The 26,243-nt window shown below is 37.0% G+C and overlaps 1 long non-coding RNA gene across 1 annotated transcript in view; it reads left to right on the top strand.

Annotated features, from left to right (window-relative positions):
* LOC123000957 (uncharacterized) overlaps positions 1-26,243 on the top strand; it is a 46,255-nt gene that overhangs the window by 7,185 nt on the left and 12,827 nt on the right. The window contains exon 2 of the long non-coding RNA XR_006409378.3: positions 23,847-23,948. This is a non-coding gene — a long non-coding RNA (uncharacterized LOC123000957). The remainder of the gene's footprint in view (positions 1-23,846; positions 23,949-26,243) is intronic.

Below are 26,243 nucleotides of genomic sequence, written 5' to 3'. Positions count from 1 at the left end.
AAACTACCCCAGTGGTTTTCCATCTCACTCAGAGAAAAGAAATTTGATATAAAAGATAAAATTATTTTTTTCACAAAGAGTGTATTTGACTTTTTTCTTCTCATTCCTACCTACCCATCCAACACTTTATTATAGACATACTTCTCTTCCTCTGCAATATTTTCTTGAGTCCCTCCATTGTTTTCCTTCTCTTTCTACAGACTATATGTCGTCAAATCCCAAAGGATGATCTAGGAGAAGACCCCACAATTTCTCAGATTTAGGAGAGGACAATGGGAGAAGAAAAGGACTTGGGAGAGGGTGGGAAGGATAGCTCTGCAGGGATGACTCTGCAGAGATGAGTCATTTCCTGTAGGATTTTGATGTCCAGGATGAGAGTATTTCAAGAAGAAGGTGGCTCTTCTCAGTTGACTGCTGTTAAGAGGAACATTGAAAAGTGGCCTTTGGATTTGGTGACTTTAGTAAGAGCCGTTTGGTAGTATGATGCTGGTAGAAGCAGACTGGAATGGGTTAAAGAGGGAGAGGAAGGCGAGGAAATGAAGTGAGAATGGACAACCCACTGAAGAAGTTTGGCTGCAGAGGAGAGAAGAGAGGTAGCAGGATGCTGTGAGTGCTATGGAGATGGAGCAAGACGGGGTGTTATTTTGAAATGGATGAGATTGGGGTGCGTTTAAAAGCTGATTAGGTAGAAGAGAAAAAAAGAGAATGCTCAATGTATGTTCCCAAATGAAGGAGCAGAGGACAGAATCGGAACCACAGGTGGAGGGATTGGCCTTAGACTATTTGAAGACAGGTTCTGGATCAAAACAGGAAAGAAGGATAAGAGCAGGGAGTTAGATGGTATACTTGCTGCTTCCCAGATTTAGAAACATTAAGACTGTTACAGTTCATTTTGGTTCCTTTGTGTTACTGTTATATTTTTTTCCTTATACCTGTTCTCGCATATTTGAGATTCCTTTGAAAATCCTCAGCTAGGATTAAAAAGAAAGAGCTGTCATTCCAATGTTTTTACATGACATGGAAAATAATAGTGCAACTAACTATTTGTTGTAATAATAAAGACCAGAAGCAAAACCAAAGGCCAGGATCCTCGAGTCTTTCATGTTGACCTCTGTTCTATTATGAACTTTAAAATCTGTTTTACATCAGACACTGCAGGAAATAAAATAGGAGAACATGGGAAAGGAATATATCCTGCTAAGGTTGCCTCGCTCCTGGGGGATTGGTGATGTTCCCAAAGACAAACAAACAGCAGTTGATGAGGGTTTTCAGTACAAGCAGAAATGCTTTGATGTCAGATAATTTTTTAAAAGAGAGAGAAAGATACAGATTTTAGCGAGTGGTATTAAAACAAAACCCAGGTTAACCACAGTTACATCCAAGAAGGAAAGTTTCAGGGAAGTGAGTATAGGTAAAGGCCATAGAGCATAAAAAAAAGTATTCAGAAGTCTTTTGTTAGAACTCATTGAAAGTAATTTCATTAGTCATATGAAGTTTTTAATTCAGCATCCTTTAAAAAAAGTGTGATAAATTGCGAAGAATAAGTTTTAATACGGCAAGTTATTCAGAGCCCACTTTGGGGTAGATATTCTGCATTTCACTAAATTTTCAAATAAATATTGTCCTTTAGTTCTGTAAAACATCTTAATATATTACAGCTTTTCTAGTTTCTGTCTCCTCTTCCACTCCTGTCATTGTCCTTAAAACTGTTCTTGGTGTGATGTTATCTACCCTTTTCTGACAAGGTTAGAAGCACGGGTAATTGACGACTAGTTTCAATGGATGTGGTATGGTAACAATTAGAGTAATGAGTGAACAACTGTACAACTGCAACGCAATGCCAACACAACCTGTTGCGTGAACCAGCATTTAATACATGCTACAGAGAACTATTCCCTCATGTGATGCTACACTTGACATAAGGGTTATAGCTGGGAAGTCAAGAGACATCCCCAAAGTAATTTACTCCACATAATACATAGTCGTTCAGTCTCCGCAACCCTCATCTTCCCTCTTTAACTTGAGGAGATGGCGCTCGTGAAAAGGGGCACACATGAGCACAGTTATTGCCCACCTGGTAAACCACTGAGTCACTCAAGATTCATTTTGAGACGTATGCATTCTTTGGGGTTTTTCTGATCCCCCTTTCCTCCAGTAGAATTTATTTCTCCTTTCCTTACACTTCCAATCTGGGGAGAGGAGAAAAAGAGAATGAATCTAAACTACTCCATTTATTATTAATTAGTTAAATTATTTATTGCATTTGGGTATAATTCTACAATGTATTTATAATTTGATTCTTCGGCAGGATGGGACTGATTTCTTTGCATTGCATTGTTACCACAATCAATGTTGTATTTGGAAAGAATTAATAAAAACAGTAATCAAAAACTGAGTAGAGTCTGACTGGATATTTTAAACGTGTGAATAAGACACAATTAAAATCAACATAAAATAGACCTAAGCGTTTTTTAAAAACTCAAAAATCAGGTGGACCTTCTTAAAGGAGTATACATCGGTTTTGTTTTCCTGAATTATTTGAAATTTTTTACTAAAGGTAAAATAGGGAGAGAAAAGCAACAATATCTTAATATTACTTTATTTTTTTAAATGGATTCAAATCTTTAAAAATTCTGATGCTGAGCTGATTTTGAAAAATAAACGTCTTTCGTGTTAGAAAAATTTTAAATTGCCAGTTTAAGCTTGTTAAAAATATTTTTATTGCATTCTTAGTAATTTCCCATGGAACATTTCTAAAGGCTCAGCAAAACATTTACAACTTTATAAAACCCTTTAAATTAATTTACAACTTAGCTGTGAGCTTCTTTTTGGGAGACTCAAAACAGTGGGTGACCTTATATCCATAATGTGTATGCTTAAATGTTTTATTACGACGAAATGAATTAGGATGGAATTACTTAACTGTAGACACCAGCATTTCATTTACTGCAATCTGCTTGGCCCTTTACTTAAGCCTATTTGGTTTTATACAATCACAAGCTCACTTTTGTGTGTTTTGTTTTGTTTTATTTTCAACTGTGCAATAGCTTCAAGAAGGGAATGGGAGAAAATGCTGACCAAATTTAGTAATTCTCATGGCATTTTATCGCATTGGGTGTCTAAGAAGATCAATGTTGCCCCATAATCTTGCTTAGTCTCAACTCCGTGGGCACCCAATCTCATGTTCTCTTAATCCACCTTTTTTAGTTCAGCTGTTGCTATGACAACCAACTGTGTGCAGGTGTAACCTGACGTCACATTGCAACAGCCATACCTGTCTTTTAATTTCTGTCCCAGAGCATATTTACACTTATTTTAGTTCTATTTATTTTCTAATAAATGCTTTCTATCATGTTCACACGATGAACCATGTAGTATTCTCATTGCTCATTTCTACTTAGAATTTAATCTTAGCTTTCATCTCCCAAGTTAACCTGGGGTTACTTAGAGAAGTCTTCCTGATGTCTAAATAAATATTTGCCTTTATTTTCACAGTTTATTCCCTGAAATGTACCCTAAGTGATTTCTGATTTGGGGTCCTCACTGAGATTTCCCTTGTGTGAAAGATTACATGGTCTTTTAAAATGAAATTTCCATGGATACGGAACCATTTCTGTGTAACACAATGTTATATTGGAACTCTTTCTACCTCAGGTCTGGCTGATGTCACGAAAACTGAGCAGCAAGTATTCTCATGTTTTACCGTGAGGGGCTCTATCCCGTTATGTAACTCCTGCAAAGAAGGGCCTGGAATCAGCTTTGCAATTCTTGCCCACCAAGAGTCCAGCTCGTGTAAACTGCAGACCCACACAACAGCCAGAGATAGGTTAGTAAAGAGAGTTGGGGGAGGCTTTTTCGGGAGAGAATTGTTGACGGATGTTGAGTACCACCCACTCCTCTGTGGAAGGATGAGAAATGCTTCAATTTACATAAAGTCTAGTGTGAAAGAGACTTTCCTGAGACCACCCAGACAGCTTGGTATGTGTTCCTTACAATATCAGACACATTCCTGAGAAATTTCAAGAATGCAAATTGTGTGAAGCTCCTTGTGTCATCAGAATAGAGAGCTAAAGTGGATGGGAAGAGAATTTCCACCGACAGAGGGCCAAAGATGTGCATGTCTCCTGGTAAAGGCTACACGTGCAGGGAGTGGACCGAAGCTGCCGTTGGGCTGTGACATTCACTCCACTGTCATACATGTGAAAACTGATCAAAGGCAAACTTTTCAAACTACTTATATTTTCTACGGGATTATAAGCCTAAAAAGATATTAATGTAAAATTATTCAATCAATTCAAATTAAGTCTTCCTATTAATGCACATAGCACATGCATATTACTTTCAGTAGTACTTTGGTAAAGTCCCTCTATCCCCTGGGTGGCAGGCTTCTCTCCCCAGCAGCAGTCTAGACCATCACTGTGAATTGGGTCCCGCACAATGACCCTTGTTAGAATGAGATCTGCACTTGTCTGGCCAGATGACTCCAGTGTTGGGAGACCAGAGGAACAGCTGGGGCCCTGGGGTGAAAGAAAAGTGCCTTTGAACTGTAAAATGCCTTATTCCCACCTGTAGCAAGGAGCTCCTTTTCTCTAATTGGTTTCCCTAGGAGTGTGGTTCCCGTTCAGACCCTTGGCTATGATTGGGTATATGTAAACTAATCCTAATGTGTTAATCCTAGGTGTTATCAGCACCTGTATGTTCTTTCTGCAACCCACACCCATATTACCATAGCTTTTATAGATTCAACAATTAAACAATCCTCATTCGCTGCTGCAGACAAGATACTGCGGCTGCGATTGGAATTTAGCATCACAATTCATGAACTCACATTCTTTAAACCCAACCAGGTGTGGATCATAGGCAAAAAATCAGCTGGGATAATTCTAGGAAAAGTTCAAGATTGCTATCTGGGTTTTGGGTGAGGTGACCTCTGTGGAAAGAGTCCAGAAGCATAACAGAACCCAAGACTGGATCATCAGTCACACTCAAGATGGTATGTTTTTAATTGCATCAAGGGACCCAGTGTTCGGGTGTCTCCAGAAGAACCTGCACAACATCCTTGAAAGAAAGACTGAGAGTCAATATCTTCCATGGCCAGAGTCAACACTAATCAAGAAAGCCTTTTTCTGTGCCTTAATTTTCTTCCCTTCCCTGTTTCCACATTGGAGGAGCCCAGTGAGTAGGAGGGAAAAGAAATAGAATCCCAAGCTAGGACAATGCTACGGAAGTCAACCATGCTCCCTGCTTTCCCACTGCAGGCTTCCCATCAACATGGAGACAGGTGGAGAAGAGGCAGAAGCGCTAACATTAAATCATGCTCCGAGTTTCAACTATTGCATTGTACTGGACATTTAGTTATTGAATTGAGTGTGCATTATGATTCAAAGTATCTGAAGGACTTTTTAGTTGGTGAGAGTGATCAGAAAAGTGATAGCGTTTACCCTAGGAGAAGGAAGCCTAGCCCAACAGAGCGGTGATTTGGGGTGGAAGTGGTTGCTTCCTAATTGTGTTCTCGAGTCTCACTTCTTCAGTGGTTGCTTTATATGTGTGTAGATCATTTCCTTGCCATGCTATTCAAATAATTTCTATCAGAGGTTCGCAAACTACAGTCATAGGCCAAATCTGTGTCATCTGTAGTCATGAAGGGTAGAAGAATGTGCCACCCCAAAATAAGACTGTAGGAGTTCAGGACATGCCACCCCAAAATATGCACTTTGGCACATTGATTATTTTGAACTCTGGGCACTTAAAAAATAGTACATGCAGGTAGAGCTTTTCTCTGTACTTCCCTTATTTGCTTAAAGATAAATTCTCCAAAAGGAACCTGATTGTCGTAGATCCCCTCCCCAGGACTTTTCATTGACCAGGGAAGATCGACTCTTATTCCAGGAGAGGAGACTAGAAGTTGACACCTAGCCCAGACAGACTTTGTCACAGACTATCATACCTCCCGTCTACTCTCTCTTAAAAATCATTTACTCTTCCCTAAGAAGACTACAGCCCGCCCCTTTTACTATTTTTTTTTTAAGATTTTATTTATTTATTTGACAGAGGTAGAGACAGCCAGCGAGAGAGGGAACACAGCAGGGGAGAGGGAGAGGAAGAAGCAGGCTCATAGCGGAGGAGCCTGATGTGGGGCTCGATCCCATAACGCTGGGATCACGCCCTGAACCGAAGGCAGACGCTTAACTGCTGTGCCACCCAGGCACCCCCCCACCCCTTTTACTATTAAGATGACATTTAATCCTGAATTCTAAGCCACTTCTGTGAAAATTATTCACTTTTCCTGGGTATCTCTGATGTATATATAAGAAGTTAATAAACTTCTGTTAGTTTTCCTCTTGTTAATCAATCTTTTATTATAGGGATCTTGGCCCAGAACTCATAAAGGTAGAGGGAAAATTATTCTTCCTCCTCTACAGTTGAAAATAAAGTTTAATTGGAACACAGCCATGCCCATTCATTTATGTATTATTTTTGTCTGCTTTCACATTACAGCAGCAAAGTTGAGTTGTGCGACAAAGACCACGTAACCTCAGGTCTAAAGTATTTCCTACCTGGCCCTTTGCAGAAAATGTTTGCCACCCTTGATTTAAATCCTTCTCCATTTTTAGTCACCTAAGCACTTGACTTCCCCCACTATGTGAAGTTGTCAATTTCCCTTGGTTTCTTGTAACACTTTATACTTTAAAATTTTCCAAAGCGATGTGGCAGTTTCATGACTGACATATTTTTTACGGGCCTCTAGCTTTATCACGTCCAATGTATCTCCTTTTCCTTTTTAATGAATGTTACCTGGGATTCTCTTTTGTCCAATCCGCATAATTAGATGCCTGCTGTCTTTGAGTTAGTATTTGCCTAGTACTTCATTACCATCAATTAATTTTTAGTCTACTGCATTACTTCATAGATATTCCTCTTTTCTTTGGAAAAAAAAAAAAAAAAGCCCAAACCTTATAATTCCTTTTTAAAAAAGCGTTGACTTGGAGAACGCGCGTGTGTGTGTACGAATTCTAATGCTCGTATTTTTCCTTACCGTATTGTTGTGTATCACCCATGCTCTTTGGCTCTGTTACGTTTTTCTTATCTTCTTTTAACTTGATCCATCAAGCATACTTGTTTCTTTTTCTCTCATTTGTGGGTTGATGTTGTAAATCCTACTTCTCTCTGCTTTGTGTGTATTTTTAAAATCTTAATGTACATATTTCAATTCACTTTTCTGCTGTTATTTAGATTTAGCCATCTTAATTTATTCCTTACCATAAAATGGGAACTTTGCCTACCTTTCTTCATCCTCCTCACTTGTCAACACTAAATGTCGTGATCATTTGGAATATTATGAGAATATTATTTTAAATGGTACCCTCAATTATTTAGATTCAGTTATTCATTTTATGAAACTGTTTTCCTCTATCCATCTTTTCCCAACATTTTCCCTTTTGGGGGTCATTACTATTTTTTTTAAAGATTTTATTTATTTATTTGCAAGAGAGTGAGAGAGCAAGAGAGAGCACGAGCAGGGGGAGGGGGAGAGGGAGAGAAGAGAGAGAATCTCAAGCAGACTCTGTGCTGAACACAAAGCCCAACATGGGACTCCATCCCAGGATCCCGAGATCATGACCTGAGCCAAAGTCACACACTTAATTGACTGAGCCACGCAGGTGCCTTGGGCGTTCATGAAAATTATCTTTGGGAGTCATTTCAAGTATGAAAAATATCTATTTTGATCTTTCACTTGAATGTTTCCCCATCTCAACCATGTTCCTTTAAACATGTTAAGTTCTCTGTACATAGCCCATTAAACTTTCATCAGTGAAAAATTTAGTGTGCTGACTGGTTTCTGCCAGGATCTTGAATGTGACAGATTTTATATCTTGAAAATCTAAGAGATGCAAACCATCTCTTATTATCATCTTAGGAAACTGAACACTAATAGATATATATTACATATATATGCCATGCTCAACATATGTTTTTACATACAGGTTAAAAAAATGTACCAAGAAGTCTCCCCCTGCCCCCTTCTGTGGTTTCACTTTCCAAGGTTTCCATTACCCATGGTCAGTGGCGGTCCGGAAGCAGATGATCTTTCTCTGACACAGCATCAGAAGGTCACTAGTAGCCTAATCCTAGTTCCCAATGCCTATGCCATTCACCTCACTTCATCTCATCAGGTAGGTATTTTATCATCTAACATCATCACAAGAAAAAGGATGAGTACAGGAACAATAAGATATTTTGAGAGATAGCAAACCACCACATTCATATAACTTTAATTGTAATATATTGCTATAAATATTCTATTTTATTATTGGTTATTGTTGTTAATCTCTTACTGTGTCTAATTCATAAATTAAACTTTATCATCAGTATGTATAGGAAAAAACATAATCTATATGGGGTTCAGTATTATCTGCAGTTTCAGGCATCCAGCAAGGTCCTAGAACATATCCCTCACCAGTTAGGGGGGACTAACGTAGTGCTTATGCTAGTTGACAAAACCTCTTACCCAAGTAATAAATTAACCATGAAAGGAAAGGGATCTAGATGAAGAAAAGTATAAAACTTCATAAATAAATAAACAAATTTTACTGATGGACAAGGACCCTGACCGTAACAAAACCTAAACCACTCCTAGATGACGTCACAGTGAGGCTGTGTTTGGTTGCAAATTGAGGAAATGGAACTCAAACGGACTGCAACAAATCAGGGCACTGCTTCCCAAAAATGTGGTCAGTGAGCATGCTGCGTTCTTAGCATCACCTGCGTGCAGTCTTGTTAGGCAAATTCTCAAGGTTTACCCCAGAACTACTGAATTAGAATCTTGAGAGGTGGGGCCCAGGAATCTATGTTTTGGGCCTTCCAGGTGACTCTTAATTCACATTGAAGTTTAAGAAGCACAAGTGAAGGAGATTTATTGGTTTACAAATTGGAAGTGTAGAGTTAAATTCTGTGGCTCAATGTATCTTTTTGCATTTTTGTTCTGTCTCTATCTGGTCAGTTTCATTCTCATTCTGCTTCCTTTGGGGATTGCCAGGCACTGCCAACAACCTTAGGGTTGTAAATTTCCTTACCAACTTGAAGGGGAAAGAAAGAGTAGGTTACATATGGGAGCTCCTTTACAGAAATAAAGAAATTTCTTTCTCAAAAGCCCACACATACTTTCTCCTTATGCCTCGTTGCCCACTTTGGGTTGTGGGTTTGTCCATAAATATGGGCCAGGAGATGGGATAATGCTGATTACCGTGTGTCACATGCCCCCATCCTAGAGACACAGAGGGGTGCAGCATCTCTCCAAGCTGATGGGATGTATGGGGGATGTGTGAATGCTTGAATTCAAATTAGAGTTCATGCCATGAGAAGGAGTAATAAATGACGGGAAGCCAACCACAGCATCAACTCAACATCATTAAAATGTCAATCTTTCAAATGATTATATAAAATTAATTTTAAGTCTATCAGAATCCCTACTAAAAAAGATTAAATCTATTTTAAAACTTCAATAGAAAATTGCCCAACGTTTTAAAAAGTAGATGGCCAATGGGGAAGGACCTACCCAAACAGATTTAAAATATACTGCAAAACTTCAAAAATCAAAATTTGTATACCTAGCAAACTTACTGAAACGAGAATAGACAATAGATTAATGGGATTGAAAAAATATCCAAAATGCATAAATAGGAAGATTTTAATATATAGTAAAGATGGTATTTCATTCCTGTTATTTGATAAATACATTCAACATAATTAGCTACCCATCTGTATAAAAATAGATTATTTTATTACACCATTTACAAAAATAAATTGTAAGCGGGTTAAAGACATAAATGTAAAAGAAATTCCATATTCACAAAACAATTACGAAACTATTTCTACAACGATGTGGTGGGGAGAACCTCAGAAGCAAAAAAGGAAACTTTATAGGAGAAGATTAAGAGATTTGATTACAAAGAAATGTGAACTTTCTACATGGAAAAATATACCATAAACAAGGTCTAAAAACAGATAAGACCGAGAGTAAATATTTATAATATTTACAGCAACAACAAATAATTTGATAAGTACATAAAAACCCATAAAATTTGGCAGTAATATAAACCATCCAGTCACAGAGGAGGGAATGCCAATGGAAGAGAGATATTAATATATAAAAAGATGTTTAATTTCACCAGCAGTCAGGAAAATGGGAATGGAAACATAAGTGACAGGGTAGTTTGTTTAGTCAGTGCATTTGGCAAAATTATGTGTGTGTGTGTTTAATATATAGTGCCTAGTGCTGATGAGAAGATGGGGAAATGGAAATTCTTATACATGCTGGCAGAAGGATGAAATACTATGAGCCCTTTGCAACAAAATTGATAGTATCTATTAAAATTAAATATATATTTACATATACTTACTATATTACATACATATTTGTGTATATACATATACATACAGACACACACACATACATCCTTTAACCAAGTAATCTCAGTTTAGGGAATCTATCAAATAGAAATAAAACCACAGATATATAAGGAAATATGTACAAAAATGTTTATTGTAGCATTTTATAAGTGGCAAAAATAAATCAGCAAACTATATTGTCAATTAATAGGAGACAGGTTGAATCAATTAAGGTACACTCATGCTGGGAAATGCTACACAACCATAAAAAAGGAATGAGCTTATTCATTATTCATTCAACAAACATTTAACATATACCTACAGTGTTCATGTCCTGTTTTAAGTGCTGACATTAAAGCAAGTTCTACAGTAAAGTGTATCTTTCATGACCCACGTACTAGGGAGGATGGGAAATAAACAAGGAAATAAAGAAATAATTTTAGAAAGTGGTTGTATACTAAGAATAAAGTAAAACAGGGTGATATAATAGAAAATGATAGATAGGGAGATCAACTAAGACCTGAACAAACTGAGAAAGCCTCATGAAGCCTAATGGAAAAGAATATTTTAGGCAGAATAAACATCTTCCTTATAGCACTATCAATGGATCCAGAGGGATGTTCAGATAATACTAAAAAGGAAAAATGACAGGAAAATATGGCATAATGTGATCCCATTTTTGTTTAAGAAATTAGGAAAATTACTCTCCAGGTTGGTATGTGTATGTTATTTTTAGTGAGCATAGTGAAAACAAAAGAATACATCATGTTAGCACTAGCTAACACAGTTGATAATATTGGAGTGGGGAGGTGTAGATATAGTCTACTTTTTCTTTGTAGATGTCTGCTTTGGGCTCATAACAGCAAGTAGATGTTTTTGTAGTTCTGAGGAAAAACTATAATCAAGATATTCAAATTATTTTTTAAAAATTTAGGATGTAGGTCATTTCTACTGTGAGATTCATTTCTCTAGTAATGAAAAATCTTCTTCATTCTTCTATTATTTCCTCCCCATTGCTCTCTCCAACAGTTCTTTATGGAACACCTGTAAATTGGTCATGCAGCCTGGCTACTCTAAATTGCAATTAATTATTTCCAATTAATACTCAAGACTCTGCTAGGGCCAATGCCTGCTCGCTGTCGTGTTGAACATAGGTTTTTGAAGCCTGAGCCATTTCCATCCCCACAGCTGTCTTGTGTCGATATTTTTGGCTTTGTTTCTTTGGCTTTCTCTCTTTCAGAATTTTTCCTCAAAGTATCTTCTAAGTACTCCCTCCTCCCCGCGACGTCACATTTATCCCAATCAGGTTCTGTAGCTCATTAGTCACATCCCATAGTGTTAGAAGTGTTCTCAGGCAATGTTTCTCAGTGCCCCCCCCCCAACTTTGTATCTGCTTTCAAAGAACCAAAATGTCTTGGTCAGTTCAGACTGTTATAACAGAATATCATAGACCAGTGGCCTATAAACAACAAATAGAAATTCCTCACAGTTGGAAAGTAGGAAGTCCAAGATCTAAGTGCTGGCAGATTAAGCATCTGGTGGGAGGACGCTCTCTGGTTCATAGATGGCTGTCTTCATGCTACATCCTCACGTGAAGGGAGGGGCCAGGGAGCTCACTGGGGTCTCTTTATAGGGCACTAATCCCATTCCTGAGGGCTCTATGCTCAAGACCTAATTACATCCCAAAGGCCTCACGTCTTAATACCAACACTGGGGGTTAGGATTTCAAAATATGAATTTGGAGGGAACACAAACTTTCAATCCATAACACTGAATAAATTTTGTGCTGGGGAAAGGTAGATGTTCAGTTTCTCATCTTTATCCAACCTCCTGTTCCTTCTGCCACCTTAGAATTTACATGTCAGCCTTGCATGATAATTAAGCCTAAATGTGAGTACTTGCAAAACTACATGGTTTTAGAACACAAATAACTCCTTCCATTTCATGCGTTCAGAATATTTATACCAGTGCTCTGAGTTTCCACCAATTGTGGGTTTTATTATCCTGTCTACATTTTCTTCTCAAAACTATTGGTTTTGAACATGATTGCTGAGGGCACAGCTCCTAGAGCTAGAATGTTGCTTCCATTCCCGCTTCAACCAGAACTACTTAGTTGTTACCCAGTCAATATTGTATGTATCTGTTTAAGGTCTTGTCAAAAAAAGAGATGATTATTTTTAAAAGAGTTGGAGCAGCACCTTAAGAAGGATAACAAAAGCATCCATAATTCCTGCATTATCTTTGGCTCGCTCTCAGTATTCTCCTTGATCTCCTCTTATTCCCAATTCTTCTATGACCTGCCTTCCAGATGCTTACAAGCCCATATGGTCCTCAAATTCTAAGACCTATTCAGACTCAGCTTTGCAATAAGGATGTCCCGAGCAATCCAAGATTACCTTTGTCTGTTACCCCAATGAAAATGCAAATTCCACTAGCACATCAGATTTTTTCAAAATGTTACAGAATTGTCTGATTAAAAATTCACATACAGTTGTTAAAAGTGGATAGGAAATCCCCAGGAATCATGTTGCATTCTAAAATTGGATATTATCTTTTCTCTTGTTGGTAGACGATATGCAGGCATGTCTGTGTCTATGTGACCCATTCTTCACCCTCCCCTTGTCTGTTCAGTGACCTGACATATTCTTCTTATTGAAAAAGTAGGAGGCATAACACTGCAAACTCTTTTTATGTGTCAAACTTAGTGATTCTCAAATTAGTGAAGTTCTTGAGGAATTTTCTAGTGGCCTATAACAAAATGAGAAAAATAAGGCCACGATAGCGCATTTTCATAAAGCCAAATCGATTCAGTTCATAGAACTATAATTTATTCTGTGAGGTGTGTCCTGTTTTAATGAAATAATTATTGTAGTAAAAAGTACAGTTGATCCTTGATCAACATGGGTATGAACTGCAAAGGTCCACTTGTATGCGGATTTTTTCAAGAAAGAGTATAGTACTCTAAATGTATTTTTCTTGTAATTTCTTAATAACATTTTCTTTTTTCCAGCTTACTTTATTGTAAGAATACAATGTACAACGCACATAACATACGAAACGTGTGATTGGCTGTATTACTGGTAAGGCTTCTGGTCAACACCTATTAGCAGTTAAGTTTTTGGGGAGTCAAAAGTTATAGCAGATTTTTGACTGTGCAGGGGTCAGTGCCCCTAACCCCTATGTTGCTCAAAGGTTAGCTATATTCTTATTTTGACTGACTGACAAAGCAGAATTTCCTGATCTGGACAGAGCAGAATTTTCTATTGTACAACTTCCAATTAAAAAAATAAATCTGTAAAATACCAAAGCCTTTCAACATAATATATGCTGAGCTTTACGGGGAAAGGACTTTATCTTATCCTGCACCATATGCCTTCTGCAGAGCTTAATGTCTATCACACTATTGGGCCCACTATTTGAAGAATTGAGTTATGAGGTAGAGTAAGCCAAACCTTTTCATGCTATCCTTAGAGTTTATGCTGACCTGTATTTGCAGAAACCCTACTAAAATTACATGTGATAAATACCGCTTCATATAAACCTCATGCTGTGGTGTGGATTTATGAGTACTCTATTTTTTCCCTCCAGTTAGAATCTCAAGAGAATCTATTCATTTGGTCCCAGAGAATCGGCAAGATGATCTAAGTTTTCTGCCTCCCCATTTCCCCAGATTTTCATTTCTAGAAAAAAATCCCTCTTGGCATATTTAAAACTTCCTACCATCTTTCTAAAACAGGTTTCCAGCCATCAAAATTGTGTGTCCTTTTACTCTAGCTGACTGGTTTCTTATCTATCTTTATATGTAAATTGTGCTAAATTTAACTAAGAAGACAAGGGGGTCTAATTTAAAATTCCTATGGCTCATTAGTCACATCCCATAGTGTTGGAAGTGCTTTTAGGAAATGTTTTTTAGTCCTGGAAAAGTTATAAATGTACAACATGTCTTGTTAGCAATGATTCTTTTCCCCCTGAGAAACTTACCAAACGACCTGAAGAAATATTTGTAATGTATATCTCACTCATTATCTTATTAGATTTTTCTGTTTTCTCAAATTTAATAATATCCATATAATTTAATTTTTGCCAATTGAGATTTCTTGGCTATTCCTTCTAAAGGAAAATTTTGTTCCTTCAGTTGGAACTCTGCCCCCATAACATACACATCTTTCCCTTTTGAGATCATTTAAGTACTTGTTTTCTCTCCATTTCAGTTAGTTTTATCCTGTAACAATGGAACAAAAATTCTCACGTACAGAATCTTTCACCCTGTGCTAGTCTGGTTGTTCTCTCCTCCTGGTGAATACAAGACTCCTCCCTGCACCTCACATTCTACCCCATGGAAGTACATGACAGTGATTATGCTTAATGTAGACTGTCTCACTGTTTTAGAGGACCTGAACAGAACAGGACTGTGGATATTAAAATAGTGGCACATATATCTCATTTACTTAACCAATGCATTAATGAATGGCAAAGATATTTAGCATAGGTCAATATCAGTGAATAAATTGTTAGAGGTTCAAACATGTCTTTTTTGTCAGTTGCGGTTAAATAAAAATGCATATATGCAAATTTTTGTATAGTTGGCCTTTGATCATTAATGACAAAAAGGGCAAGACCATAGCATGGATGGCCATGGGAGAGCATGATGCTTCGCTGCCCTTAAAACACACGCAAAAGACCTTGAGAGTCGAGACCGTGAGCTCAATTGTCTTTCAGTGTCAAAGGACCTCCCACTCTCTGGACCCAAGCGCCACATCAGGCTCTCTAGTGCTCGCACGCCATTGCACATGCTATCCTTGAAATTTCTGATAAATCTCTAAGGTTCTGTTATACTTTATCCTTTCTTTCCTAGATCAGGAGAATATGATTTAGATGTTTTCCCAAATAAAAATATCTATGCTATCATAAACATTTGCATTTGGCAGTGTACCTTCATGGCTTCATTTTAAATATGTGTCTTTCATTCTATTTAATATATATTGTCTGCCCATCAAATATGTTTATCACTATTTTTTTATGTACACTTGATAAATATTTTCTATCTTCAAATTCTGAAGTCTCACTGATGGCTTTTTAAAAATTCCTGTGCTCATACCATCAAAAAGATTTACTCCTCTGTACATGTTATGAAGATAAGGATGATAAGCCCTCAAAGTTATGAAAACTTCATACATTATATAAATAGTAAAGATAACAAGTAACTTCCCACCCATGAGAATATCATGGAGCTAGTTTTCTTAACTCAAATACGTTTTTTCCAGTTATATTGCTTTAGCAGTAGATGGTTGACTTTCCAATTTCCAAAAACTAATTTTTTTCTTCAATAAGAAATGTTAGAAGATAATTTTCTTAAAAAAAGTTGAAATCATGATTATCATATGATATAAAATGAACACGTGTGAAAGATTTTAGCTTATTAATTGATGAGGGAGCAAAACTGATTCAAAGAAAACTCAAGTACCACAGGTTCATTGCAAGATAACCAAATACTAAAATGAATTTAGAAATGGATGTAAAATTAGGAAAATTAGGGATGTCTCTGTGGCTCAGGCAGTCAGCTCAGGTCATGATCCCAGGGTCCTGGGATCGAGTCCCACATCAGGCTCTTTGCTCAGTGCAGAGCCTGCTTCTCTCTCTGCCCCTCACCCCACTTGTGTACACACACTCTCTCTCTCTTTCTGACAAATAAATAAATAAAATATTTTAAAAATTAGGAAAATTAGTCAATATGCACAGGTCAGTGTGCGTCGGTCAAATGCATTTTATCAGACACATTTGTATCTTTATAGATAGAAATTATTTGCAGTAGAATTACTTTTTTAGAAGTTAATGTATATCTCTACAAAGTTGTGAAATATTCTGGTCAAAGAAAAAATAAAGTGCACCTTCTTGTAGGATCAGTTAATCTCCAGAAGCTATGATGTTCCACTGAAAAGATACCCAGTGATTTCTTTTATCCATTTCAGTGGAAAAAATATCTAGTGATCTCTTTTATCCATAATTTGCCCTTCCTTTGTGATCTTAATAAGCTCAAAGAAAGATTATTCTTGATCGCAATATGAAGTTGGCTTGGCATGATTTCTTGCATATATGCCCCAGAGTCTTAATTTACTATGTATGCCTTCTCAAGATTATTTTGCAAAATCCAGACCCATACAGTATTGAACAACCACAAAGTTAACTTCTTTCTGCAAATTGTCACAGGAATCTCAGGTTGGATTTTAAAGGCTTCTATTATGAAGGTATGGCTTCAACATGAGAGTATTGAAACCAAGCCAAAAAAACCTCTTTATACCAGATTTCATCCACAATAGCTACACATTTGGATGAATTTTTCTCCTCTTCAAGTCCCCAAATCATCCTTAAGTTTTTTGGCATGCCAAGAAGTGAACTTTCTTACCATCCGTAACCCTGGGACTCTGTAACTAGAGTCTGCACCAGGCCAGTCTCTCTAAGGGGACTTTGTAGTCATCAATTTTATAGGTAAAGTCAATCATAGCTCCTTAAAAGCTCCTTAAAACTCTAACGCCCTATACGAGGACGTGCTTGCATAACTAATTATCTTGTTAGAAATGAGGACAGATTCTTACAGAGCCTAGGTAAATAACTGAATGAACATGAAAAGTCAGAAGACTGAGGAACTTCTGGAGAGGGTCAATGGGAAATACTTTAAAACGTTTCATTTCTTTTATAAAAGCAGAGTCTATCAAGTTGTCATCTTTCACTGGATTTGGGGTTACAGTTCTCATGAAGTTCTTTTATTCTTCACTTAGCCCAGTCTGAAAGTTGTCTAAGTGATGTCATCAGAAGCTTTTATGCAAGAGTCTATTCTTTGAATTGTCAATAGTGTGCAGTCCCTGGAATAGTCCTTTCCTGGTGAACTGACACGGTCTTTACCAACAACATATGAGTAAAACGCTGGTAGCTTCTAGCAGAGACAATCATCAGAGTAAAACAAAGACTGTAGAAGACAGAGACTTAATTGCTATTGTTAAATCTATTACTGAAATTTTCAAGTGTGAAAGAATTAATGAGAGTTCGTCATAAGAATCTGTAAGTGACAAAAATGTGGGTTGCTTTTGTGGCGCGCAAAACATGATAATAAAGTCATCACAAAAATAATTGCAGATAAAGTCTCTCTAGAGATAACTGATTAAGCCCATTTTCAAAAAGTCAGTGAATGTTACACCTGATTTATAAAACAAGGTGAGACTAATTTTATAGAGGATAATTCTGGGACATTATACACATAATACACAAAGAATACACTGGGAATAAGATGTAAAGAGATTCAGTAAGTAAGGAGTAAGTCTCAGACATCTGTATTTTTATAAAACTATGAATAAGTCTGATATATATCCTTACTTGAGAACCACTGGCCTTGAAGATACTAGATCCTAATTAAAGTATTTTGTGACCAAGTTAAAAATTTAAATAATTAAAAAATGATGACCATGATACTGTACTGTTGTCTAATATCTACAGGCAAATCACCAGAACTATGACAAAATACAGGGAAAATCAACTGAACTATTTCATGAGAGCTTTGATTAGTATTTCCCTGATCATAAAAATTTATCAGGGACAGTGAGGGCTCTGATCCTCACTGTTCATGGATTCTGTATTTATGAATTTGCCACTTGCCAAAATTTATTCGTAATCCCAGAATTAACTCTTAAAGATGGGCAAGTCCGAGTTGAGGTCAAGCAAGGAGATGTTCCGCCTTATTTTTTAGCTTTCATATTGCGAAGAGGCAATCCTTTCACGGTCAATTTAATGCTAATTTTTTCATAATCTTCTGCTCTTTTATTGGTGATTTCACAGTCTAAAATGACCTTCTTATGAAAAAAGGGAACAATAATAGTAACATGTTATAACTCATTAAATAAAATTAGATTTCATGAGTCCCTGATAACAACAGATACATAAATAAATAAGCAGGAAGAGAGGAGAACGTTGTTCCTTACAGTCAAGTGCTGACTAATAAATATAGAAGGAACAATGGAATTAGGAACTATTTTGCCACTGTCACTGTAAGCACCTATTAAGAAAAGAATAACTGTACGGTAAATCAAAGGTGGGGCAGGGAGGTTAGGATGAGGTCCCTAATGTTTACATAATCTTGAGAATCTCCCTGCGAGTTGTGTATTATAGTCAATCCTCATTATTCATGGATTCTGAATTTGTCAATTCATCAACATGCACTTTAAGGCCTCTTGAGCAACTGGGAAGTGATTCACTTGGGGAAATTTTTTTGGGTGGCCCTCTAATTCTAACATCTGTCTTTTTTATTCCAGTTTCAGAGGCACCTTAATCTCTAAAGTTTGAGTTTCTAATTCTACCCAGAAATAGATTTTAGTACCTCATCGTGACCCTCTGTCCCTGATACAACCTTCATTCCACCCCACCCTGTAATTCTCTCTAACAGACTTCCTGGGATTGTAGATGTGACTGAACACATAGGCAGACGCATGAGGCCCTGAGGGCCACCTCATAGAGCTGGACTAGGCATGGTGGCCCTGTCCATTTCAGCCTGTTAGCGGCAGGCCACGTGTTATAGATGTTTGATCTGTCCGATCATTGTTGAAAGAATTCCACCTTTCCTTTAATAGAGAACATATGTACCCTTAATTGTTTAAAGTTTTTAATTTTTGTCAAGTGTTCCTGAGCCATCTTGGTTTATTTAGTACTGATCTTCTCAACCTCAGCAACAGTGACGTTTTCAACATTCTTTGTTGTTGGGAGGGGCCTTGTGTATTGGAGGATTGTCAGCGGCAGCCTGGCCTCTACTCATGAGGTGCTAGTAGTACCCTCCAAGTAGTGGCAATGAAAAATGTTTCCACACATTGCTAAATGTGTCCCCAGTTGAGAACCACCAGTCAAATTCTTTGTTTTGAATCTTCATTGCCACTTACTAGCTAAGTAATCTTGAGCACAATACCAAACTCCAATATCCTCAGCTGTAAAATGAGCAGTTTATCTGATACAAATAATTATTTTTTAAAGTACTTGAATTTATTTATTTATTTATTTGAGAGAGAGAGTGAGGTGCGGTGGGAGTGGGGCAGAGGGAGACAGAGATTCTCAAGCAGACTCTGTGGTGAGCACAGAGCCCAATGAATGGCTCTACCTCATGATCCTGAGATCATGACCTGAGCTGAAATCAAGAGTCAGACGCTTAATCGATTGATCCACCCAGGTGCCCCTTGATACATATATATGTAGGAAATAAATATGGAGACACATATACATAAGGAGATAAGTGAGTTAATATATTTCAAGCTCTTAGTGTAACATCTTGCACATGATAGGTGCTCAAATAAATGAAAGCTCTTATTATTTTATTATCGATTGTAGATAGTTAAGGGAATAAGTAATGTTCAAAATAAACATTTGTATGCTACTTTGAAACACACCGTTATCCCATAGACTGATGTTTAGAATGACTAATTTTAAAAAGCGGTTATTTTCTCAGAAGGCCTATTTAAACCATTTTGTTGATTTAGTCCCACTAAATCATGAAGTTATGAAAAATTTTCCCGACACTTTTTGAGGTCTTTAGTCTAATATCTAGGATGCTTTAAATTTAGGTGCAGATTTGTCATTAAAATATTCTCATGAAGTTCTTGATGAATTAGAAGACTTTGCCTATTTCCTCATAGTTAAACTTCCCTAATAGCAGATGGAAGTCATCTAAGGCGGATGCAGTATCCTATTTATTTTCTGTACAGTACACAAACCACCATGACTTTCAATGAACTCAATTTTTTAAGTATACCCTTTTCTGGGAGAATCCTGTAGAATTGACATTAACTATTGGAGAGCATTAGTTTATTATGTGAGCTATCTTAGGTAGCTGAAGAAAATATATCAATATGTCTCAACAGGTAAAATCAAAAAACTTTTCAAATAAAAGATGCTGAAAGCTCTCATTCTAAAACAATACTGTTTCCAGAAGGTCTCTGTTTAAATTAAAACATACTCTCCATTAATATATTATCCTAGTGAGGAGTACATTGGGCAGTTTGGTGATAATGGGGCATAAGGGGGATGTAAATGTATTTAAAGCATGATATAGAATCTAAGAAGAGCTGATGTTAGTGATTCAAGCTGGTAGAACCAACTGGAAACTCTCATGTTCTATGTGTCTGATATGTCTCCTGAGCACAGTGGAAACCTGGAGATGTCCTCGTCCCTAGAGCACCAGGGCCCAGGCTGGGCAGTGGGCATAGCCTCTGGAGTTTCAAGCTATAGACAGATACTGGTGAAGGAGGAACCTTGACAGAATTTGTATTTTGTGAGAGTTTTTAATTAATAGAAAAATAAATGCTATGAAGAGAGATTTCTAAAGTCAAAGAAACCAAAGAAAGACCAGCCACGTAGAGATATCAAAAGCTTTAGAATCCAAGAAAGCTGGTATAGAGGGCTGAAGCTGTGAGCTGGAGCAATTCGCTTGAGTTGAGCTATTTGCCAAGTTGGGTTTATGTTGTTGTTGTTCGGTTCATTGTTTTTCTTGTGTTTGCTTGTTTGTCTGTTTAAGGCAGAGCTATACTTTCTATTGGAGGTAAGGGTTGAGGGCCTACTTTATTCAACATTATTCATGTTCACTGAAAAGATTCGTATCTGCCAGGTGATTTGTCAGGTGGCAGAGATGCAGTGGCAGGTATATTCAGGATTGGTTCTTGCTCTCATAAAGCTCTCAAGTCAATAAAAGATACAAATCATCATATGAATATGTAATTACATACTAAATTAGCTGCTAATCATGAAGAGAAAGGTGTTCTATTACAGTAGGGAATAGGGAAGCCAGATCCATTGTGGTGGTGGTGACGGTGTGTAGCTACAAATCTGGGGAAGCTTTCCCAAGGAAGGGCTTTCTTTGTTTTGTTTCTGTTTTTATTTTTGTTGAGATTCCATAAGTGTGTGGGAAATCAGCAGTATTCCAAACAAAGGGAATTCATGAGCACAAAGACTGGATGGGGGAGTTCAGCAGGACTCAGTAAGTGGAAGACGGCCAGGAAGACTTGAGCATGGAGACTGAGGGGAGGGGAGCACTGCCAGACCAAGCAGGATGTTACTGGCCATCAAAGGGATCTGCATCTATATCCTAAGCTTACTAGATAATCATTGGAAGTATTTAACAGAGAGTGAACGATCAGGTGTATAATTTACAAGTATTCCTTTGACAACCCTGTGGTGACTAAGGGAAGATTCTTGGTAGGCTACCATTGTTCTTTGGCTATAAGATGATGGTGACTTGATTAGAGTGAAAGCATTGTAGGAGGATCCATTGATGAACTGGGGAGATACTCAAGAGGTGTGACTGGCATGATTTCATACTGGATTAGACTTGAGTGTAAGAGGAAGGGAGGAGTTCGAGTTGACTCGTGCATGGAATGCTGTCCTGGGAATTGAACAGATAATGATGCCTGAATAGGTCTCATGGGGAAGATCACAGCACCATTTGATGGGCTGACATACCAAAAGGAGGTGTCTAAGAGGCAGGTGTGGCTTTGAGATACTAATCTGTGGGTCTTCTCTCCATAAATGTCAACTGAAACCATGGGCTTGAATGAGATTTCTCAGAAAATATGTTAGAAGAAAAGAGTCCTAAGCCTGAGCTTGGAAAATGCCCCCATTTGATAACTTAGCAGAGGAAGATACACTGGGAAGATACACAGACAGAAAAGAAAAAGACAAGCAGAGTGTGGCCCAACCAAAGACAAGAGAAAGGTGTTTCAGATAAAGAGAATATTAACAGAATAAAATCATGCTAAAAATTAGGGGAAGATATGGATTTATTTGGATATTAAGGCCGTCATTAACCTTAGGTAGCTCTTAGCGAGAGATGTTTTGGTGAAGGTAAAAGGCCAGGTTTCTGACAGCGTTTGAATCAGAGGGGGTCAGAAACAATGTCAGACAGAAGTCTGGTTGCAGAATGTTAGGGTAATACTAGTAGTGGGATACAGGTCATAGGGAAATTGTTAAAAATTAAGCTGGCAGATGTTGAGCACGTTTAAACCTGAATAGAGAAGACATGCATGAAAGAAAGCACTAGAATAAAAAGATGATGTAATTGAGAATGGAGAGTTGCTTACAATTATCTTGGAAAATCATTTGGAATCAGAAATGGATTACTGAGACACCAGTAAAGTTTGCATGGGCCTCTTTATTTGTGGTGTATGCTATATTTTTGGTCAGCTTTTTGATGATTTTGAATGCTATTTTTTTCTCATTTTAAATTAATATACATTAATTCCTAGCTTTTTATGTATAATTTTGTATGACTTTTCTTAAAGAGGATCTCCCCTAATTTTGTATCAGCCCACACATTGCTTGGTTCCACCCCGTTTTGCAACTCAATCTTAGTCAACTTAATCATGTTTTCCTACAAAACGTACTAATATCACAGTTTACAGTCTAACAGGGTTTCCTCTACTGTGGTTTCTAGAATTCATTTTCCTCATTCTAATGTTCTGTTATTCTTGCTTGGGTTACCTTCCCTTTAAGTAAAGTAAGTACAGTATTTTACAAAAATCCTCCAGAGAACAATTTTCCTGGAGGTTTTCTTTAACATACAATGACAATTCTGTAAGCTCAGCTGAGCTTTGAAAGTTAAAGAGTTGGGGCCTCAGTTCACTAGTTTTGGAAGCAAGGCATCCATACACTGTCACAGTTTGCTAGCACCTAAGCAGCAGGTGGGAAGGAAAGAGAAAGCAGACTGGATGGGTTTATAAGGCAGGGAGGGGAAACCTGTAAGCTTGATCCAAAATGTTGGCTGATATTGTCAAAGTGAAAATGGCAGTAGAGAGATCTGTTGCGTCATGGACCCTCACTATTTGACTTATGAATTTAGACAGTCTAAGACTGAGGAAGGAGCTAAATGGCCTGGGGGAGTGATGTCATTTAGTCCTTTATACTGGAGAAAACATATGCTTCCAAATGGGTCAGGCACAGCAGAGGAGTATGGCTACAGTCTCCAGGTGACTTTCAGGATTGTGGCAGTTTTTCTGCTCAAGGCAGCAGCCAGGAATGGCCCAGGAAATCTTCTACGTCTACCCCCCCTCTAAAACGGCTCTTTATCCATGCGTTGTCCATCTGGGGCCTTGCCTGATCTTTACCATGTCCAGTCAAGAAGAAAGAGGAAATGAGAAGAAAATTTTCATGGGAACTTCACTTTGGAATGTCACAGTATCTGAAAACTATTTAAGGCTCCACGTAAAATATATTTGGATTTTAAAAGACCTCTGATATGGAAGGAAAGAGCCATTACTATCTACAAAGACAAAAATGTATTTTATGCTGTATGTATCAAATGGACGTGGCTCTATATCGATCGATCGATCGATCGATCGATCTACTATCTGTCATCTCGATCGTAATCAAGATGCCTGTCAGTGTGAACACTAGAGAGTTGCTTCTTGACCTTCACTTTTCTGTCTCTATCCCTCTAGGCTACACTCTCTTCCTGGGCTGCCAGAGAATTCTCTTTGTGCCTCCAGTGTCTACAGTGTGTGTCACTCTGGAAGTGTTCAGTACATCCACCAAATAAATGGGTAAGTTTGGAGCTCTTATTTTTATATATAAGGAGCAATACTATATGAAATGTCTCGATTCTATTTTCCCCAGCTTTATCGAAGTACAATTGACAAGCAAATTGTACTTATCCAAAGTATACAACATGATGATTTGATACGTCGTGACATGATTGCCACAATCAGGTTAATTAACACATCCATTACCTTGCATAGTTACTTGTTTATGTGTGTGGTGAGAATGCTTAAGATCTACTCTCTTAGCACGTCTCAAGTATACAATAGCTAGTATTAACTACAGCTATGGTATCCATCAGGTCCCCAGAACTTACTCATAAAGGCTTATACCCTTTGACCTGCATCTCCCCATCTCGCCCCACCTCCCAGCCCCTGGCAACCATGGTCCTATTCTCTGTTTCTGTTAGTTCAAATTTTTGTTTGTTTTTAGATTCTACATATAAGTGAGATCATATTGTATTTGTCTTTCTCTGTTTGGTTCCTTTCACTTACCTTAATGTTCTTCATGTTCATCCATGTTTTCACAAATGGTAGGATTTCCTCCTTTCTCATGACTGAATAACATCATATATATTTGTATATACAGCACATCTTTTTTATCCTTTCATCTGTTGAAGAACATTTTGGTTGTTTCCATATCTTCACTATTGTGAATAATGCTGCAGTGATGATGGGGGTGCAGATATCTTTGAGATAGTGATTTCATTTCCTTTGGTTTTATACCCAGAAGGGGTTTTGCTGGAACATGATTGTTCTTTTTTTAATTTTTTGAGTGACCTCCATACTGTTTTTCAACGTGGCTGTTCCAATTTACATTCCACCAAAAATGTAGAGGGGTTTTCCTTTGTTCTCCACATCCTCACCAACACTTGTTATCTCATCTTCTTGATGATAGTCAATCTTGCAAGTGTGAGTTGATATCTCATTGTGGTTTTGATTTCCATTTCCCTGATGATTAAAGCTGTTGAGCATCTTTTCATGTACTTGTTGACCATTTGGATGTCTTCTTTGGAAAGATGTCTTTTTAGTTCCTCTGTCCATTTTTAAATCAGATACTTATTGTTATTGTGTTATATGAGGTCATCACATGTTTCGGATATTTACCTTTATATTAAATATATTTTTTGCAAATCTTGTCTCCTAGTCCACAGGTTGCCTTTACTATTATATATTTTTATTTATCATTAAACAATACTTTTAAATAATTTAATCCTAAAATTATTAACTCTATCTTTTTTTTTTTTTTAATAAAATGAGCTCTTTTTTCTCCCTGTAAGATATACATATACACTGGAATCACGAAACACTCTGCAGGCATGAACACAGATGCTTTCAATTTTGAAGTTTTGTATAATTTATTTCTTTAGTTAAATACCTGTTAATTGGGGCAAATATCAGATGTATTAATAAGGAATCTTTTGAGTTTTTAACTCAAATCAACGTAAGAAAAAAAGGAGGGCTTTATAATTTTTTCGTAATTAAAATTCTAGGACTAAATCAGTCTCCTTTTGACACACTCGAATCCAGGGTGTCAAATTATGTCATTTGCCGTCACTCATGACCTCCTTTCTCTTCTCTTTCTCCCTCTTGCTCCTCTCATTCCATCCCTTGCTTCTGCTGCCTTTTGTGTGTTGGTTTTACCTCTCATGAAGGCTGTTTCCTCAGGGATATAATAATATGTAATATTATTTTGGAATTATAATATTGCAATCATGTGTTATAATGCATTTAATATAATTATAATAGTTTATAATATAATTATAATTAATATGTGATATTAATTATATAATAACCTATGCTATATATCAATCACTAATATTATATATTAATAGTGTAACATAATATGAATATATAATATCATACAATTAATGCATAGCAATGTAATTAGAATCATAATATAGATTTATTATGTAAAATTTCCTACACAATTCAACATTGTATTATGAGCATAATTTAATTAAAATTACATTATGAGAATTTCTCTATGCCATTAAATTTCTGTGAAAAAATTTTAATTAGATCTATTTAGCAAACTATCTTACAAATGCTTTTATAAAAGTCTTCCTTTATTATTGGAGAAACATAATTTTTAAATTAAAATATGCTAACTTTGTTTTGGTGTATGCTTGATACAGGCAGGTTTTGTAGGGGTTTTGTCTTTTTTTTTTTAATGAGTAAATTTAAGAAGAATGTAGAGGGTGAAGAATGATAATATGCTATTCTTTGTATATGAAAATGGCAGTCCTGACCTGCCATTAGTCGGGGCACTTATGCCCATGATAGATTTTTCCGGATCCA

This window comes from Ursus arctos, unplaced genomic scaffold, assembly GCF_023065955.2.
Source record: "Ursus arctos isolate Adak ecotype North America unplaced genomic scaffold, UrsArc2.0 scaffold_20, whole genome shotgun sequence".
Taxonomy (NCBI): Eukaryota; Metazoa; Chordata; class Mammalia; order Carnivora; family Ursidae; genus Ursus; species Ursus arctos.
Note: the sequence above shows the minus strand (reverse complement) of the source record. Positions and strands in the feature narration are given on the sequence as shown.